Source organism: Notothenia rossii (genome assembly GCF_949606895.1).
Source record: "Notothenia rossii genome assembly, chromosome: 9".
Lineage (NCBI taxonomy): Eukaryota > Metazoa > Chordata > Actinopteri > Perciformes > Nototheniidae > Notothenia > Notothenia rossii.
This window is the reverse complement of record NC_136907.1, coordinates 2,092,018-2,111,121: the sequence shown is the minus strand read 5'-3', so window position 1 is coordinate 2,111,121 and position 19,104 is coordinate 2,092,018. Positions and strand designations below refer to the sequence as shown.

General features: G+C 41.8%; 2 long non-coding RNA genes across 4 annotated transcripts; one reads left to right on the top strand and one right to left on the bottom strand.

The window, feature by feature from the left end:
- The first annotated feature begins 5,015 nt into the window (after positions 1-5,015).
- LOC307019076 lies at positions 5,016-16,608 on the top strand. Of its 3 annotated transcripts, none has more exons than XR_013802573.1 (4): positions 5,016-5,795; positions 5,930-9,811; positions 10,597-13,427; positions 13,881-16,608. It is a non-coding gene; the product is annotated as an uncharacterized lncRNA (long non-coding RNA). The 3 variants fall into 3 exon arrangements; XR_013802574.1 differs by having other exon boundaries at positions 5,886-9,811; XR_013802575.1 differs by having other exon boundaries at positions 5,022-9,811.
- LOC307019075 lies at positions 14,862-18,885 on the bottom strand. The gene is made up of 2 exons (XR_013802572.1): positions 18,791-18,885; positions 14,862-17,984 (listed from the first exon to the last, which is right to left on the bottom strand). It is a non-coding gene; the product is annotated as an uncharacterized lncRNA (long non-coding RNA).
- Positions 18,886-19,104: the final 219 nt, after the last annotated feature.

The window sequence follows — 19,104 nt, the reverse complement described above, 5'->3', positions numbered from 1 at the left end:
GGTCGGTGTTTACATTAGCATGGCTAACACTCAGAGCTAACCTGTAATGGAGAGCATGTGTGTGAAGAAGCAGGAAGTAAAAAGGAACTCACCTTGTGGTATAACCGGCAAGAGAGAAAGCCTTTGAGCTCCATACTGTTTCAGAGAGAATCCTTGATAATCCATGATATGGCGTTTCATCACGGCAGTATTTAGTTTAGACCAGGGGTCGGCAACCCGCGGCCCACGGGCCGCATGCGGCCCTTTAAGCCCTCTGCTCTGGCTCCCTTGAGCTTAGACAAAAAATAAGAAGGAAATAAAATAAAAGTATTTGTAGGACTATTTATATTTTGTTGCATGGTTGAAAATGTTTTGTATCTTGTATTTTGAGGTGATACATAAATAACAAACAAAACGGTTTTAATTAGGTCAACTAAAATATGCGTCACATCCTGCTACGGTCCCGCGCGAGCGCCTTTTCCTGCGGGTGAATAACCTGACCCCCGGCTCGATGAGCGAACTATGGATAAATCAAAGAAAGTACCGGAGGAACACAGGATTTAATTCTGTGTGGACAGAGTTATATGCTTTCACAGCAAACGATGCTGGTTTACCGGTATGTTTGATATGTAGAGAGAAGTTGTCAAAGGTGCTGCAGCCTTTACGTATCGAGAAACAACGGGAACAACACGGAGAGGAAGACAGCTGACGATCTTCAGTCATAATTCAATGCGGTATGTAATTTATTTCAGAAAACCCTTTTTGTTATATTCCATGGAATGCTCTTAACATCCCGATAGCAATGAATATATTAAATGCTTTGACAATAAATACATACAAAAATGAATCTCTGGAAGCCGTAGCGCTGTGAAAAGCACAACCAATCATCTGAGCCGGCCCGGCTAAAATAACTGGATGGCCTCCCTGCCTGTCAGCCTTGCATCTGTGCACACATTTATCTCGTGGCCTCATTGGTCATGTGCGCGTTCGTCTGTGTTGGAGGAGGGGCTCTGTGAGGAAGTCTGAAGGAAGAGGCATATTTTTTCCGGTTGTGTATTTTCAAATTCTAGCGCACTCGAGCTGGTTTCTCCATTCTTACCTACCCTATCTTTAACTATTTTTAGGGTGCAGCTATATGTTTTATTTATTTCAAAGTGGGCACATTTTAATAATATTTGTTTTCCTTCAAATGTGCAGAGGACTCCCCAAGTGCTGTGTTTAATTTATTTTAAAGTAGGCCTGTTTCTTATTAGAGGTTAACAGTTTTAAATAATGTAATAAATAGCCTAATAAATGCAAAAAAACTAGTTTTTGTCTGATATAACAATAAATACAACTTTATTAGCTATCAAGCTATGAAATATGTTTTGCGGCTCCAGACAAAAAAAATGTTTTGGAAAAGGAGCAAAATGGCTCTTTTGGTCAAAAAGGTTGCAGACCCCTGGTTTAGACAGTAGCTGCCCGTCCCGCACAGTGGCGCCTCCAGACATGTTTCATAGCGGTGGCCGAATGGGGCCACTGAAAATCTTGGGGTGGCCCACCAAAACCAAGAGTTTAATTGTTGTAAAAGTATAGACTAGATGAAAACAATGGCAAAGAGAATCACCTACTGATATACTTTGGTTTCTTATTTGACATTTTCTGATACTATTCATCTGAAGTGAATATAATACGGATAGTTAACATTTGACTTCAAACAACATTTAAAAGAACCTTGTTTTGTGTTATGTATACATGTGTTGGTGATTTATTGTTTTGTTTTTTATATATGCTAGTTGTTCTTTCCTTTTAAAAAGACAAATACAGCTTAATTAAAATAAGTTCCTTTATTGTAAGGCAGAAAATGTTCAGAATTCTCAACACATAGAATACACAACATGTTCTTCAGTTATATTATGTCTCTAGGTTATAAATTGTTTCAGACTGAACAAAGCTGTTTGTGTCACACTGGGATCAAAGAAGATGATTGACATGACTTTATTAAATCAAGTTTTAAAACATTTTATTTCAACAGGACCCAAAAACACAAGGGGTATAACATGGTAAATACATACTGTGATTGAACACAAAAAAACCATCTGTTATTGACCTTTTATAGCAAATTCAAAACATTATAAATTATACAAAACACCACTTTTTAGTATTAGACAGAAAATAGGTGACGAGACATATTTCTATTTTTTTTAGATTAGGCCACTGTGGTGAGAGTAATGCATATAGCTTGTATTCCATTTGTTTTGAAAATGTATATTTATACTTTATAAACAAACTGGTTACCCTTTTTTTAAATTAGCATACAGAACATTATGAAAACAAACTTGACTAATGGTCGGCTCATAACCTCAGAACACAGAAGAGGAAAAACTGCATAGATTCTCGTTTCATTTTGAAGGAGCTGCCGACCTAAGTGTGTAGAAGACTGTTACAAAGGTTACACGGCATTTCGTGTTATAGGCACGAATAAAATGTAATCTATTGATTCGTGTTCATCAACACGATTTTCCCATTTTTTTTGTTAGTAAAGTAATTTTTTTATAATAACTTAACTAAAGTACTAGGAGTAAAAGTACAAGTAATTAAATTAGTAAATGCAGAAATACATCGTTTGAAAACGGTATAACATAATTAAATTAATATATCAGTGTTTATTTCTTATAAATTACCAGCAATTATTTTATTTATAAAAAATGAAAAATGTATTATCTTTTATATTCTCTTTTTTCCTCTTACATTTGTTATCTTTAACTTTTACGTTCCCTTCAAATCTATGGGTTGAAGGGAACTAATAACACAAACAGAAAGAGGATACTGATTTGCAAACTGAAAATATGTTGTTTAATTAATCAAACATAAAGATGGCTCACTAGCCAAGTTACGTAACAAATCGAAGACAAAATAAAACACTTTCTGACAAAAGAAAGAGATAAAAATAAACACTGTAAAAAGACACACACTTAACACAACTAGATAACACGTCTCACTCAGAGTCAACACACTACACATTCGCACACCTAGGGAGACAATCAGGCGGAGAGAGACACGATTCAAGAGAAAACAAGAAGAACTACCATAGAGAATGAATGGTGAAAGTTAAGGGAGTTAAGCCTTACTGTTACCATGGAAGATGTTCAAGTTTGTGGTACTAAACCAGGTGGAAACTCTTGATCAATATTATTAAAACATATAATCATCATATTGTACATTTAATCAGCTGATTGTTGATCATAAACTGATTTTCTAACTGTTTTGACATATATGGTTTTGAAATGTATCCATTTTTAAAGTAATATTAAGCATGTACATCGAAGTTAATCTACTCGTTCTCACAATAACAGTTGTAGTACCGATATATATTTATTGCGTAATCACCTGGATGTTTCTCCATCAGTTTCCGTAGTGTAGTGGTTATCACGTTCGCCTCACACGCGAAAGGTCCCCGGTTCGAAACCGGGCGGAAACATCATTTTTAAATTTTTGTTGTGAAGCAGTGCGGCAGGAACAGATATAAGACATTTTAAAAAGAAAGGAATTGATTAACACATAATAAATAATGTCAGTATGCATAGATTTCAGTACGAATATAACCTCAATAAATTCACAATAAGGAATTATGTGGCAGCACAAATACCCCTTTTGGAACCAGTTACCTCTCGTAGTATTGAGGACGGAACATAACATAACGTATACATAAATAATAATAATAATAACAACAGGCGACTCGATGCGAGCAAAGGCACTCGTTGTTTCTTCATCTTTGCGGGTGTTCTTTGTGGCATTAGGATTAATTTTTGTTTTAATATTTGCCTTGAAAAATGTCCTATATATCCATTTTCGAGCTGAAATGTACACTAGCTAACTAGCTATTTCTAAAATCACACTTGCTCGTTTGTAATTGGCTGGTTTTATTTTTGATGCAGGCCAGCTAACTGTGTAAAACAACTTTTCCTCTGACATGTTGTGGAAAGTATAAAGTAGTAGAACTCGAGGATATCATTTGTTATAAAGTACTACAGTACTTAATTCATTTCAAACCTTTATTTAGACAGATTAGTCCCTTGAGATCATCGATCTCATTTACAAGGGAGACCTGCATCATTTAGTTCCACATGAAACATAAAAACAACATACAAACAACAGAGGATATCATATTTACATTTTCAACATTTACAAATACCCAGAGTGTCAGAAAGCATTTCATTTAGACATGCCTTAAATACATTCAAAAATTCAAAATTCAAAACACTGAATCATGCAGAACATGAACACACGTTTCTATCTGTGTTCACAATTATTTGTTTTTATTCAGAGTTTCTAACCATTGCAGTGTTTTCAGAGTATATCTAACAGCAGTTTATTGTAAACTAATACGGGAGTTAATGGTAAACGTACAGTTGGTGTTAAATTATATATCTTATGGGCATTCATGTAAACAAACACACACAGAGGCTTTCGGCTCGAGGAACTCACGGCAATTTCCACTCACCACCTCAACAAAAAACAATAAACTCATGCACACATAAACCTACATGAACTGTAAGCGACTACATTTCGTAATTCATCCCAAAGTAGTGTCTACATGCATTATTTAATATAACTTACTGTTGGGGAAATATTTTCCAAGGCCCATAACTTTGACCCAGTTTATCAGTTCAAACTGTCCTGACTGAGCACACGCACCTGTAACCTTGGCAGCTGTGCTCTCAGTGTTCTGTCTCCCTGTTCCTGCCTGTTGGATCAGCTGATAGAGGTGTTATGGTTCTGTGTTCCTGCCTGTTGGCGTCAGCTGATAGAGGTGTTATGGTTCTATGTTCCTGCCTGTTGGCGTCAGCTGATAGAGGTGTTATGGTTCTATGTTCCTGCCTGTTGGCGTCAGCTGATAGAGGTGTTATGATTCTATGTTCCTGCCTGTTGGATCAGCTGATAGAGGTGTTATGGTTCCATGTTCCTGCCTGTTGGCGTCAGCTGATAGAGGTGTTATGATTCCATGTTCCTGCCTGTTGGCGTCAGCTGATAGAGGTGTTATGGTTCTATGTTCCTGCCTGTTGGATCAGCTGATAGAGGTGTTATGGTTCTGTGTTCCTGCCTGTTGGATCAGCTGATAGAGGTGTTATGGTTCTGTGTTCCTGCCTGTTGGCGTCAGCTGATAGAGGTGTTATGGTTCTGTGTTCCTGCCTGTTGGCGTCAGCTGATAGAGGTGTTATGATTCTATGTTCCTGCCTGTTGGCGTCAGCTGATAGAGGTGTTATGATTCTATGTTCCTGCCTGTTGGCGTCAGCTGATAGAGGTGTTATGGTTCTATGTTCCTGCCTGTTAGATCAGCTGATAGAGGTGTTATGGTTCTATGTTCCTGCCTGTTGGCGTCAGCTGATAGAGGTGTTATGGTTCTATGTTCCTGCCTGTTGGATCAGCTGATAGAGGTGTTATGGTTCTGTGTTCCTGCCTGTTGGCGTCAGCTGATAGAGGTGTTATGGTTCTATGTTCCTGCCTGTTGGCGTCAGTTGATAGAGGTGTTATGGTTCTATGTTCCTGCCTGTTGGCGTCAGCTGATAGAGGTGTTATGGTTCTATGTTCCTGCCTGTTGGATCAGCTGATAGAGGTGTTATGGTTCTATGTTCCTGCCTGTTGGATCAGCTGATAGAGGTGTTATGATTCTATGTTCCTGCCTGTTGGATCAGCTTATAGAGGTGTTATGGTTCTATGTTCCTGCCTGTTGGATCAGCTGATAGAGGTGTTATGGTTCTATGTTCCTGCCTGTTGGATCAGCTGATAGAGGTGTTATGGTTCTATGTTCCTGCCTGTTGGATCAGCTGATAGAGGTGTTATGGTTCTATGTTCCTGCCTGTTGGCGTCAGCTGATAGAGGTGTTATGGTTCTATGTTCCTGCCTGTTGGCGTCAGCTGATAGAGGTGTTATGGTTCTATGTTCCTGCCTGTTGGATCAGCTGATAGAGGTGTTATGATTCTATCTTGTTATGCAGCATGTTGATTATTCTCTCTGAACTAGCTAAATACATGGGTCTGGGGTAGAGTTCTTCAGAATTGACGTGGCAACTCTCCCGTGCAGTCAGACCGTGACTGCTGTGACTTGTGATGTGAATCCTCCGGTCGAAGCTCCTATAATAAACCATCAGTGTTTGACATCAAAGCTCCTGCTCTTCCCGTGTCTCCTTCATGAGTCGGTGATTCCCACTGCATTGCAACACAGAAGTTTCCCTTACACAGGGCCGTGGGAAGTAGGGGTGCTGAGGGTGCTGCAGCACCCCCTGGTGGAGGACAGGGGATCTGCACTTCAACAAGATATAATTAAAAAAAAAACGAATTTTCAGCCTTGATGTAACAACATTCATAATTAAGTAAAGATAACACCCTTTTTTCAACCCGGTTACATTTTTCATTTGCCCTGTATGATGGGCGCTGTAGTGATGAAAGTGGGGGATGTTGGCTTAGCAGGCGCCGGCAGCTCACAGCCAAAGTGAGAGAGATAGAGAGAGGGAATACCGCGGGGATACCGTGGTACCGGCGGGGATTGTTGTTAGCTTCTGCTGCGCTAACGGATATAAGAAGCTGTTTCTACAATAATGTGGAGGAAGAGCTCTCCTATCAGACTGAGAGGCTCAGTGAGGTAAAGGACTCTGAGGTTTAGATATTTCACTTTAGTCTAAGTTATCTCAGTGAGTCTCAAACGTTTTGATCACAATTTATGTAAACAAATATTTCCAAGGCACACCTTTATAATTATTAGGATAAATAAAAACAGGTTTGAAATCATTCCAATGTATACTATAGGACAGTAAACCAAAAATATAGTTTAAAACTAGAGAGATTAAAAAATATAAAAAAATATAAACACAAATAAAATAAGTTACATTTATTTGTTATTGGCTATGGTAGGTAATTGGAAATGTTCACATACTTATTTGATTAATAAGTAAGCAAACTGATCTGTTGTACCCTCTAGATCAGTCTAGTAATTGGGCGCTCAAAGTGCACCAGATTGAAGCATTTGACTTTAAAATGTTAAAACAATCTTCCCGGGGGGGCACCCCCGGACCACCCTAGAGGATGTGAAGTCCACCCCTCCAATTAAAACATGTTATAACACTAAATAAATTTGAAGCCTTGTTATATAAGCTGTCCACCATGTCAATATGTTTCTCTTTTTGTAGTGTATTTGTCTTTTGCAGAGGTTTTTCATTGCCAGCTAAAATCTTGCCTATAGGGCAGCACATTGGTCAGAACCAGCCCTGGTGTCATCCCCACAGCACCCCCCATTTGAAACATGTTCCCACGGCTACACTTACCTTATTACCTTAGTCGTTATGTCCTGGGGCCTCATTTATAACGCCGTGCGTAGGATTCACGTCGGAAGGTTGCTTACGTAGTAGAAATCCAAAAAATAGGTTCAGAAATTTTCCGACATTTTCCGATACACCAACCATTGCGTACCGGCGAGGAAAGTGCGTACGGCACTTCCTACGCCGGTTTCCCTTTATAAATCACAATCGACTCGAAATGCGGTGCAGCTTTTGCGGGCTTCACGTAATGCCCATATTTGCCTATAAATAATCAAAGAAAAGCCCTTTCATTCATTCATTCGTTTTGACTGACTTTATGAAGAATATCGCAGGAAATGACGACAGAACAGCTAAAAAAGACATCTCTCACTCCGTGTCAGATTTTGGTTATTTTGGGGAGGTCGAGATAAATCATATTGTTTGGTGGATGCAGTTTGAACCAGAGTAGCAGCATGGAGGTCGGATCGTCACCAAAATAGATAAATAAGTGGTCCGAAAAAGGTTCATGACAAAAAAAATACACATAGCCTTCCTCAGGCAGTGTGTTTGTACCGGGGACAGGAGACCCCCCCCCTTGATGAGAAACTGTAAGAAATGATCGAGGGATCCCTCCGGAGTGGAGTCATGACGACTGGATCTGAATTATGTTTTCGTATTTGGTGGTTTGGGTCCCAGCTGTCGATCAGCTGTGCGCAGCGTCTCCACTGCAGCAACTCTATATCCACCATTAAAGGAAATACAACTAATGTGTTGTGTTATATTAGCTGTACAATTTACCACATATGGTGTTCTTAGTTTCCATACCTCCTGTGTTTTATGAGCGACTTATCAAGTCTTAGCAAACGGCATAAAACATGATTAAACATGGTAGTAGAGAAAACCATGCTACCAGAAATGCAAAACGGCGTCAGTTTAGACGTAATTCTGTCCTCCTGCTTACCCCATAATTTATGAGAAAACATTTCATAACATTAACACAACATATTCGAGGTGGTTTTAAATAACATATCCGTATTTATTTATTTTTCCAAGTTATGTTTTTGTGTGCACTGAGGAGTCTCAAACAGGCGTTTGTTTAATCATTTTAAGATTGGCTTTGATCAATGTTTGAACAATGAATTCTTCATATATGATAAATGAGAGGTGTGGTGACCACCTATTTAACCACTGGGACACAATTCAAACTAGGAACTACAGTTGCGGTTATTGTTCCCACACGGACATGTTAGAGGTTACGTATATATAGTGTGTGCCCTCTTGGCTCTCTCTCTTCTTGTCGACCCGGGCTGCGACCCGACAACATGTCCCTTGCAGCTTGTTAATAAATTACTATTTCTGCACCTTCCTTGCACCGCCTCTGACTCCATATCCTCGGCACTACACTGGTGACCCCGATACGTCTTGGGAAGTTTCCTGGACGGAGCCGAACACGGCAAAAGGAACTCGTTTTCCTTTCTCGAAATGCCGGGGTTTGATCGAAGACGTCCGTGGCTGCCACCGGCACGCGGACTGAGGCTCAGTGCGCGCTCCGCAGAAGGCTGGGGGACGTTGCTCGCCGTTCCCGCATCGGCTTTCTATACGACGGGGGGACGATGCACGACCTGCTGGGTCGACCAGCAACCCCTTTCCTACCTCGTGGGTTTGTTCTTCGGGGCTTGCGGCTGCACATCCCGGCTGCTCACCACGTGGGGCTAACGACGGCTAGCAGCCACCCATGGCTGCTAGCTAGCGGCTGCCCACGTGGGGCTAACGACGGCTAGCAGCCACCCATGGCTGTTAGCTAGCGGCTGCCCACGTGGGGCTAACGACGGCTGGCAGCTACCCATGGCTGCTAGCTAGCGGCTAATGGCTAGTGCTAACGGCTAATGCTAACGGCTATTGCTAACGGCTAGTGCTAACGGCTATCGGCCCTTTTCAGTTTTCTGGTGCCGGAGAGGAGGTTCGACCAGCCGGTTGACCTCATGTGAACACTCACCTTTTTCACCACATCGACGGCGGTTCCAGACGCCACTCACGTTTTCATCGATGCCTGGGTGGTGCACTCCTGGACCCCGTTTCGCCTCGACAGTTCCGGACGTCGACAATGCTCCATCGGCCCGTGGGTGGCACGCTCCGGGTCCCTGTCTGGCCTCTCCTGCTTCCCGAGGATGTCATGCCCGCCGCCGCGGCACGTCTGCCTGCGGCCGGGTTCCTCTCCTGCTTTCCGGGGACGCCTCAGCGCCTGCTGAGGACTTCATGCCCGCCGCCGCGGCACGTCTGCCTACGGCCGGGTTGCTCTCCTGCTTCCCGGGGACGCCTCAGCGCCTGCTGAGGACTTCATGCCCGTTGCCGCGGCACGTCTGCCTGCGGCTGGGTTGCTCTCCTGCTTTCCGGGGACGCCTCAGCTCCTGCTGCGGCCCCCTCACAACGGCCCGTTCCTGCCCGCCCCGGTGGGGGTGCCCTCGTTAGGACCCCTACCCGCTCCTGCAGCCCCCTTTCATGGCCCGGTTCTCAACTGCGACCACAGCCTCGTCGACCCCTGTGGTGCTTCCTCCACGGGTAGGAGGATTTATATTTGCCCTGTTTGAATTCTGGGGGGGCTTGTGTGGTGACCACCTATTTAAGCACTGGGACACAATGGTATTTTCACCAATTCCTCGTTAGTATAGTGGTCAGTATCCCCGCCTGTCACGCGGGAGACCGGGGTTCAATTCCCCGACGGGGAGGAAACATTTTTTTTTAACAGTGTATAATGATGTTTTTCCATGCAGCTCTGTTAGAGAAATACCAGCACATCATCACCAGTGAGTTTTAACCGGACAGGGAGTTATACATTTTGTAAAATTATTATTAATCTCTGTGCATCTTCGGTGAACAAATACCATTTCTAAAGACTGCTTACCATTTCTAAATGCCAGATATAATATGGTAGTTTACTAAATATTCAAACCTTCCATAGAAATAGTAAGGCTTATCTCTCTTAACTTTTACCATTCATTCTCTATGGTAGTTCTTATCACTACAGGTGTCATATATTTTAGGCCACAAATGGGATTTTAGGAGCGCTGTCTCCCCCTCAATGAGACACAGTTTTCACTGTTGTATTATCTTGGCTCAGAAGAAATATCTAAAAAATGTATTATGTTATTATTATTTATTTTTCTTTCTTAGACTATTATATAATACATAATCATTATGTGCTTTTATTATTGTCTTCTCAAATATGGTACATTACAAATGTATTGTTGTAGATGTTGTTATTGTTATAGCATTAAAACCCATTGTCTTAATACTGGTGAATCCTTTGATTTCTGACTTTTTTTCATATTGCTTTTTATTTCAAGAACGACCCAATGAGAGATAGAGGAAGAAGGGAAGTTACCCGGCCCGGAGGAAGCCTGTCGTCCCCTTTTGAAACCAGAACCAGAAGGAGGACCTCCACCTCTCAATCATAAGGGTTCATGAACAACTGGAAGAAGCGATTGAGTATGGTGCCAGAAGGTTGGCAAAACAAAAATAAATCCTGTGCTGGTGGTTTCAAAGACAACAAATATTGTTGAGAACAGTAAAAAAAGAACAGGGTGTCCGCGGGGTCTCAAAAAGTATTAAAAGTTGATAAATCAATTTAGCGAAAATTAAGGCTATTAAAAAGTATTACGTTTACGGCATTTTCCAAGGTATTACATTTTGTAGCTTGTTTTCAATAAGTATATAAATGGTCCAGAGGTTGTATTCTACAGTCTGCCTGAATGTAATCATTGCGTAGGTGTGTAGTGTGATTCTGTGTAGTTTATTTATGGCATCCCGTTGGGTTTGACGTCATCTGAACAGGACATCGCACGCTCACTGCTTGCGCCGGTTGTTAAACATCGTTATGGGGAAATGCAAGTCTGCGTCCAAATGGTTGGAAGATAAGGAGGAAGGACAACCAATACTGTATATATTATTACTACATTGCATTTAGCTGACGCTTTTCTCCAAAGCGACTTACAATAAGTGTGTTGGACCAGGAAGATACAAACTTGAAGAAAACAGAATCATATAAGTACATCAGGTTTCATAGAGCTAAAAACTGTAAAAAATAGTAAATGTGAGGTACAGTGTGTCGCCAAGGTAACCGGTTAGAACTCAAAGTGGTGATGAGGTCTTAAAATGTATGGAAAGGGTCTTATAAAAGGTCTTGAAAGGTCTTACATTTGACTACAGGATTCCTGCATATACCCTGAAGAAAGAAAAAAAATGTGACAACTAACTCCGTATAAGCTGTTGAAGATGGATCCTTTTTATTGTTTTATTACCTTTGGGTAGGGATGGGTATCGAGAACCGGTACTAAGTCAGCTCCGGTACCTGATTTGACAGTATTGGTATACCGTTAAGCTGCTGGACAAACGGTGCTGCTATCGGTATATGAATTACGCTACTTCCTTAGTTTAAACAATTCTGGTTGGTTGGGAACCCTCATCCCGTGTGACGTATCCGGTTTGAGTACCACTCTGATTGGCCACTGTGAATGCCACTCGTCATCTCTCCTAACAGTGCTCTTATTACTGTGAGACTCCCGGGGGCAGACGTAGGGGCAAACAACATATCATATATAAATATGGATGTTTCCTCCTGGTTTCGAAACCTAGGAAATGACAGCAACAGTAAGGCTCATCTCCCTTAACTTGTACCATTCATTCTCTATGGTAGTCCTTATCACTACGGATGTGATATATCTTTGACCATAAGAGGGGTCTGGGGGGCGCTGTTCACTGAAGACTCTGGGTTGTAATCAGGTTGGATGAGGCTATTTAATGAATAACCACTAGAGGTGCTCTCACTGAGTTTCCGTAGTGTAGTGGTTAATATCACGTTCGCCTAACACGCGGGGGTGAGCCGTGTATAGAGAGGCGAAGTCCCGCCCATTTACTTCTGACCCATGGGACCTTATTTCGGGAAAAATTATGTATTGAAGTCTGAACATTATGTATTGAAGTCTGAACATTTCAACTGTAAAGATGTGTATACAGTCCATGAAGGCAGCAGACAAACTACTACACTTTCTAACTTGTCTAATTAGAGCCAGGTGTTAATTGTCACATGAAAATGATGTTGAGTAAAAATTGTTGAGTCGATTTTAGAGCCCAGGTTATCATGGCTTGTGAAATGAACAGTGTGTATATAAGTTTAGTGTGTATGTTATAATTGTTGATATAACTTTTGTTAAGCATCAGTTTCATCTTCAAGGCAGGGCCTGAAACATTGGAAGTGTCTTACACTCTTCAAAAGTCATTTTCAGAGGGTGTTGTGGGGTTCACTATATATTACAAGCAGATGGTTGAATATTCGCCCTGACTGGGACTCGAACCCGCGTCTTCTGTTTGACAGGCGGCAAATTTCTTTCATCTGTTTCCGTAGTGTAGTGGTTATCACGTTCGCCTAACACGCGAAAGGTCCCCGGTTCGAGACCGGGCGGAAACACATTATGTCTTGTTTGCTTCCATATATAAAATCAATTAAATAGATAGAAAGGTGTTTTTGATTCAAAAATGCCAAAATGTCGAGAAAAGTGAAATTATGTTGTAATAATTGACAAGAATATAATTTGGTGTTCATGTCAATTATGAGACAGATCGCTATTTGTCCCTTGATTTTGTGATTATCGGATATTACTGATGCGTCCTCGAACTCAGCATTAAGGGGGCGTCAACATGCACGTGAGTTGCTGTTGCTTTTTGGCGGCGTGTTGCTTATGAAGCACCTCGTGGGGAGTTTTGGTCAGAGACACTTCATGGCCGCATCACTTCTCCATCTTTCAAACCAACGGGTTGACCGGCGTGTGCTCCGGTCCTCGGTAGGTATGCTGCTGTCCGCCTGTTGTGCTAAAACCTAGCCTTAGCTTTCCTTTGAGGGGGAGGCTAACATTAGCATTGTGCCGCGTCGTTTTTTTATTTATACTAAGCACAAAAAGTAAGGAAATGTGTGTTTGTTAGATTATTTCTTTATTGAAACAATACTTTTTGGCAATACGTCGTATACCGTAGGAAAGACTGTGTATATATACCTTTTTTAAATGGTGCCACATTTGTGAGGAACATAACATTTTTTTTTTTGTTATCTATTTTTAGATGAATTCCCCGACGGCGCAACAGGTGCACCATCTATTTCCGCTTAATGGAAGACCATTTCCAGGTAATGATACTTATATATATTATCATATGATAATAGATATTATATAAAATATATATGTACTGTATTTTTTGCCAACAGTAATGTTAATATTAGCCAATAATACCTGTTTAAAATGTTATTTCTCAGGTTGAGTATAGCTTGTGTATGTATTTATTTAAATATATATATAAACCTATGATATAAACATGTCCATAGAGATATATTTATACACAAACACAGAATATATGTATGTACTGTGTTTAGCTAACTAATGTTATTAGCATATAATACTGATACAAATTTAATTTCAGGTTGAGTATAGCTTGAGTGTGTGTGTATATATATATATATATATTTATCGTGTATATATATATATATGAAGACCATTTTATATATTTATATATACACATAAACACAGAAAAAAAATGGTCTTCACTTATTTAACCCTTTTTTCTCAACCTTTCCCTCTACCAGCTAAGGCCCCTGTACTGCAGGATCAACCTGTCCTGGACAGGTTTTTTAATGACCAGGACAAAGGCCCTGATTTCAGGCTGAGCAGGGAGTCCCTGAAGGTGCTGCTGGACCTCCTGGGTCAGGACAGGTGACACGGCTGGGGGGGCCACAATCGAGACCCTGGTGTTCCTGTTCTGGCTGGCAAGTGGGGCATCATGCAGGGTGGTCTCCAGAGTTTTTCGGATGCCTAGATCCACGGTACATCGGATTGTCCACAGAGTGACTGAGGAGGTGGTGGCCATTCGCCACCAGGCCATCCACCTCCCCAGGACAGCAGAAGACCTGGAGGCTGTGTCTCGTGGTTTCGCAGGGCTGGCCAGACACAGAGCCTTCAGGAAAGCTGCTGGAGCAATTGATGGCTGCCATATCCGCATCGTGCCACCAAGCGCTGAATTGGGACACAGCTAATGTCTACACTCAGCACCTCTGAAGAACAAAAGAAGTATCTGGATTGTAACTTCAAAGGCTGGGAGTTGAATCCACCTCTAGGTTTTTGGTAACAAAAGAGCACGTCACCCAGCTCAGGATCCTCCAGTTCTCCTTCATGATGGCATAGGAAGACATGGTGCCGGACGACAGCACAACCTTCCTAGCCCCTCTGCGAGTGTGATCTGACCTCAGGGCCTGTCCAAAGGTCCCCTGAAGGAGCAGAGTAAGGAGCTCCTCCACCTGGACCAGGAAGTGGGAAGAGACAGAAACTCCACACCAGCCATCAGCATCTGAGTATCCACCAAATGGAGCCGGAGTGTCTTCCTGTCTGAGGAACCCAGTGATGGTCCTTTGGCCGTAGACTCCTGCCTCAGCATCCCTGACATTCTGCACACGCAGCAGGTAGGCCAGGTGAGGCCTCCGTCAGCTGCTTGGACATGTCCTCTGGGGATCTGCCGCTGCGCCTCATCTCATCCAGGACACATTTGCAGACCGCCTTTTTGTGCGCCAGGAAGGCCGGCACGGTGTTGCTGAAGCGCGGGGATAGCTTCTCCAGCCACTGGGGCTTGTTAGCATGCCAGTACTTTTTGCAGACCTTGCAGGTGAGTCGCGAAGCTAAAATATATGACTGGCCGCTAGTCCCAAGGATGACTCTTGGCCTTCCAGTGCCAGAAGAAACTACCTGAGGGTTCGGACAACCATAGAGACATGGCCAAACACAACTGTTTCTCACCCTCTCCATGATCGCATGCTCTGGCTTCCAAATAAAATATGGATGAAGCTGATAGTACTTTGGTGAAGGCAGGTCAGAGATTGAGTCTATGAGCTCAGGCTGAGGCGGATAACGCCACAGGGACAACATGTTCATAAGGTGTCTCACGGGACGGGAACCTGGCCACAGACCCAATGTTTCCAACTCAGACTTCATCCAAATGTTCTGCTTGTGGGAGCAGGTCCAGTGGGCCACATCCTCACTATAGCCCGGGACAGAGGCTGCAGGCTGGTGTGCTGCCACCAGAGGGACAGGAGGCGCTGGACGAGGCAGATCTGTAAAACACCATAGTACATACACAACAAGTGAAAATGTAATAAAGCCTTAAACATATGACTGCCATGATCAAAGCGTGTCACAGATATCAACACCTTCATCGAGGGCAGCGTCTTGCGTGGCCTTTGATGGTTGAAGGTCCCACCTCTCTCCACCTCTCTCCTCCTCTTCCACCAGGTTACTGGTGGAGCCGACATCATTCACAAGGAATGAAACTGTAATAAATATTCCCCCATCACCTCGAGTCAGTCGGATACATCCCCTCCCCTCTGAAGGACCTCAGTGAGAGCATTTGTCCTCACATGCTCATGTTTCTGAGCGGCAGACTTGTCCTGAAGGGAAGGATTTTTTAAATTCTCATACCCTCCTCTGAAGGGTCCTGTCGCAGGTGGCCAGATGGACCCTTCCTGAGAGACATCCTTATCTCTCCTGGGAGAAGTTGGTCTCCTTCCTCCTGCACACAGAAAAACACTGATTTGTAATGTTTTGGTCACAACTTTTATATTACATGACCCGACGGAGAGGAAGGTGGACAGGCAGGCAGATGTATCACTTCATTGCCCTGTACATGTGGTTGATTACAACAATAGTGAATCCTTTCAGTCACAAAGCACATACACTACTGTTGGAGCTCTACATCGGTTAATGTCATTTGGTGAGCTTTCTGTCCCCAGAACTAAACATGGAGACGTTCAGTTATGATGCTCCAAACATCTGGAACAAACTCCCAGAAACCTGCCGGTCCGCTGCAACTCTGACTACTTTTAAATCCAGGCTGAAGACTTTTCTTTTTGCCGCTGATTTTAATTGAACTATTCACATCTGAAACGGCACTGTAAATTTGATTCAGGTATTTTTTCTTTTAATGTTCATTTTATTATCTTTGCTTTTTAATGACTTTTTAAATGCCATTTTCTTAATGTCTTTCATTTTTGTAAAGCACTTGGAAGGTGCTATATAAATACACTTATGTAATTTAGCTGTTTGTGTTAATGTGAAATTCATAATTGTTTTATTGTAATGACTTTTGGTGTAATTATTTGAGTTAAGCAAAGCAATTTTTAAAGGTGGTTTTGGGCACCAGCTGATAAGGTTTTTATTGGAGACAGGTGGTGGTGTGATTGCTGCACCAGAATGAAATGCCACAGGTGAAACCAATGTTCTTTATATGTTGGATTATTGGAATACAACCAAATAAATGGAAAAAACACGTATTGTCTTGACATTGAATGTTTTCCAGCGTAAGATGTGCTCACTGGGGCCTTGCAGCTGCTTTTAAGCACTATACAGCAGATGGATAACATATTTACCCATCAAGTAATCACAAATGCATAAAAGAAAATAGCTCAAATGGATGGACAGATATAACAATAATAATTCCCTATTAGTTTTGTACCTGGAGTTTATTTAAAAAGAGACTGAATACTGTAGTATTTACCCATTTAAAATGCACAGTAGTAAATTCTTCTACTAAACAGTAGTTAAAATATGATTTTTAAACGCACACGTTTTTGGATTTTGGATCAGTATTGACAAGATACACTTTAAAACACAATTGACGACTCTTTGACGTAAGTAAAAAGTAACAAATTAGCTGGTTTAAGTTGATATTGTAAAGACGTTAGCTAACAGTAAGTTACATTATCTTAGCTAACAATACACAGAGTGTAAGACGTCAAAACTACTAAAAAAAAAAGTGTACTAATATGAGATTTGTTTAGTCACAGAAAGAATAATCCCCATTTACGTTTGATACATTTTACGGGATGTAGGTTGCGTGATATTACTCAAATTTTTTCGGCAATGTAATCTCTTATCTTTTTGCTGTTGGTACTGCTCCTCCGTCTCTGTTGTCCCTGGAAACGGGGTCTACACAGCGCCTGCTTTTGGCTTTTGGTTAATTTAGCATTTTATTTATGTTTATATGTCAGCCCCACAGTTAAACTTGTAGTATTCATTTTCTAGGTTATTGTGTTGCTTTTACTCGAGTGATTTTCTCTTTTCTGTCAATGTACTGATTTATACTCCAGCTCGGTAGTTGGCGGTAATGCTGACGTGTGCAAACTGCCAAAAATATCTTAACAAGAAGAAGAACTACCTGTATCTATGGCAACGATTACAATCCATTAGCAGTAGTGTTTGGTTGCCTTTTGGCTTGTTAGCTTTTTCGTAGTGGCTGTTACTTACAAATCAACCCTAATGTATCTGTCATTTCTGTCGCTTTTAGTTTCAAACACTGTACGCAGTTACTGTATATATTGCAAGTTATTACAAACACGAAAAAAGTAGCCTACCTGTTGTTTAACTGTAGCTAACGCCAAGTGCTAGTTTAGCTAACACTAAACCAAAAGCGTTTTCCGAATGTTTACTACTAGCGATATTGAATACTATCTTGATGGCAGATAGTTGGAACACAGACACAGGAGAAGCTGCAGGTCCAGGGATACTGTTAAGAACTTGAAAATAAGGCGAGTAGCTCAAAAGCACTGCTTGTTTTGAGTGTCATTGTATCTTTCAAAGAAGTGGTGATAAACTCGTCCCGACGGGGAATCGAACCCGGCTATTTTGATTGACAGGCGGCAAAAGCCCTTTCATCGAGAAGCCCCTCACTGCAGTGCGCAGTACCACACGCCCCTCCTTCTCAACTTCAAGATCGCCCCTCCTTCTCAACCTTTGAGACACGTGACGGGAAGGCCCCTCCTTCTCAACCTTTGAGGCACGTGACGAGCTTCACTGATGACGCGTTGCATCCTGTTTCCGGGGTAGCAGTTCTCTTCCCTCCCTTCAATCCAACCCTTCCCTTCCCCCCATCCTAACCCTAACCACTCCCTACCTTTTTACCTAATCCTAATCTTCCTTCCTCCCTCCCAAACCTAAACCCCAAAACCTCTCCTACTGTAAGAAATTAAAATCAATGTTGATATGACGTAATTTAAATTAAATACAGGGTTTTAATATAAAGCAGTTTTATTCTGAAAGAACCGGAAGTTCACACTAACTATTAACTTAACACTTTTATTCTGAAAGTTATTCATTTTCGTTTAGCATTAGCATGTGGCTAACGTTTTGAAAACCGTGAATTGAAGGTGAAATGACATGTGATGTTGCACACTAAACACACTGGGATTAACACTCATTTATTGATGCTGAAATAACGTTTATCAGGGAATGTTTAAATAACCACAGACATCAGAATTATATATATATTAATAATATAAGATATAATATGTTACTTTTGTGACTGGGTAAGTACACAACACGGGAGTCGGGACGTCACGTGCCTCAAAGGTTGAGAAGGAGGGGCGTCACGTGCTCAAAGGTTGAGAAGGAGGGGCGATCTTGAGGTTGAGAAGGAGGGGCCTGTGGTACTGCGCACTGCAGTGAGGGGTACTACCTTTCATCAGTTTCCGTAGTGTGGTTATCACGTTCGCCTAACACGCGAAAGGTCCCCGGTTCGAGACCGGGCGGAAACAAATCTTTGTCTTGCTTGTCTCCAAATACACAAAATAAAGTAGATTAAAAAAGGCAGCATAGATTGAAAAATAGCAATATGTAGAGAAAAGAGATATTATTCATTAACTTCTGCGGGGTATTGCACCCCGGAAACTATTCATTGTGGACTTTGGAAAGAGCGGAGAAATGTACCTTGTATTTCAAATGACATTGATTCCACAATAGGGATTATTTGTGGTTTCTTTTGTATTATAT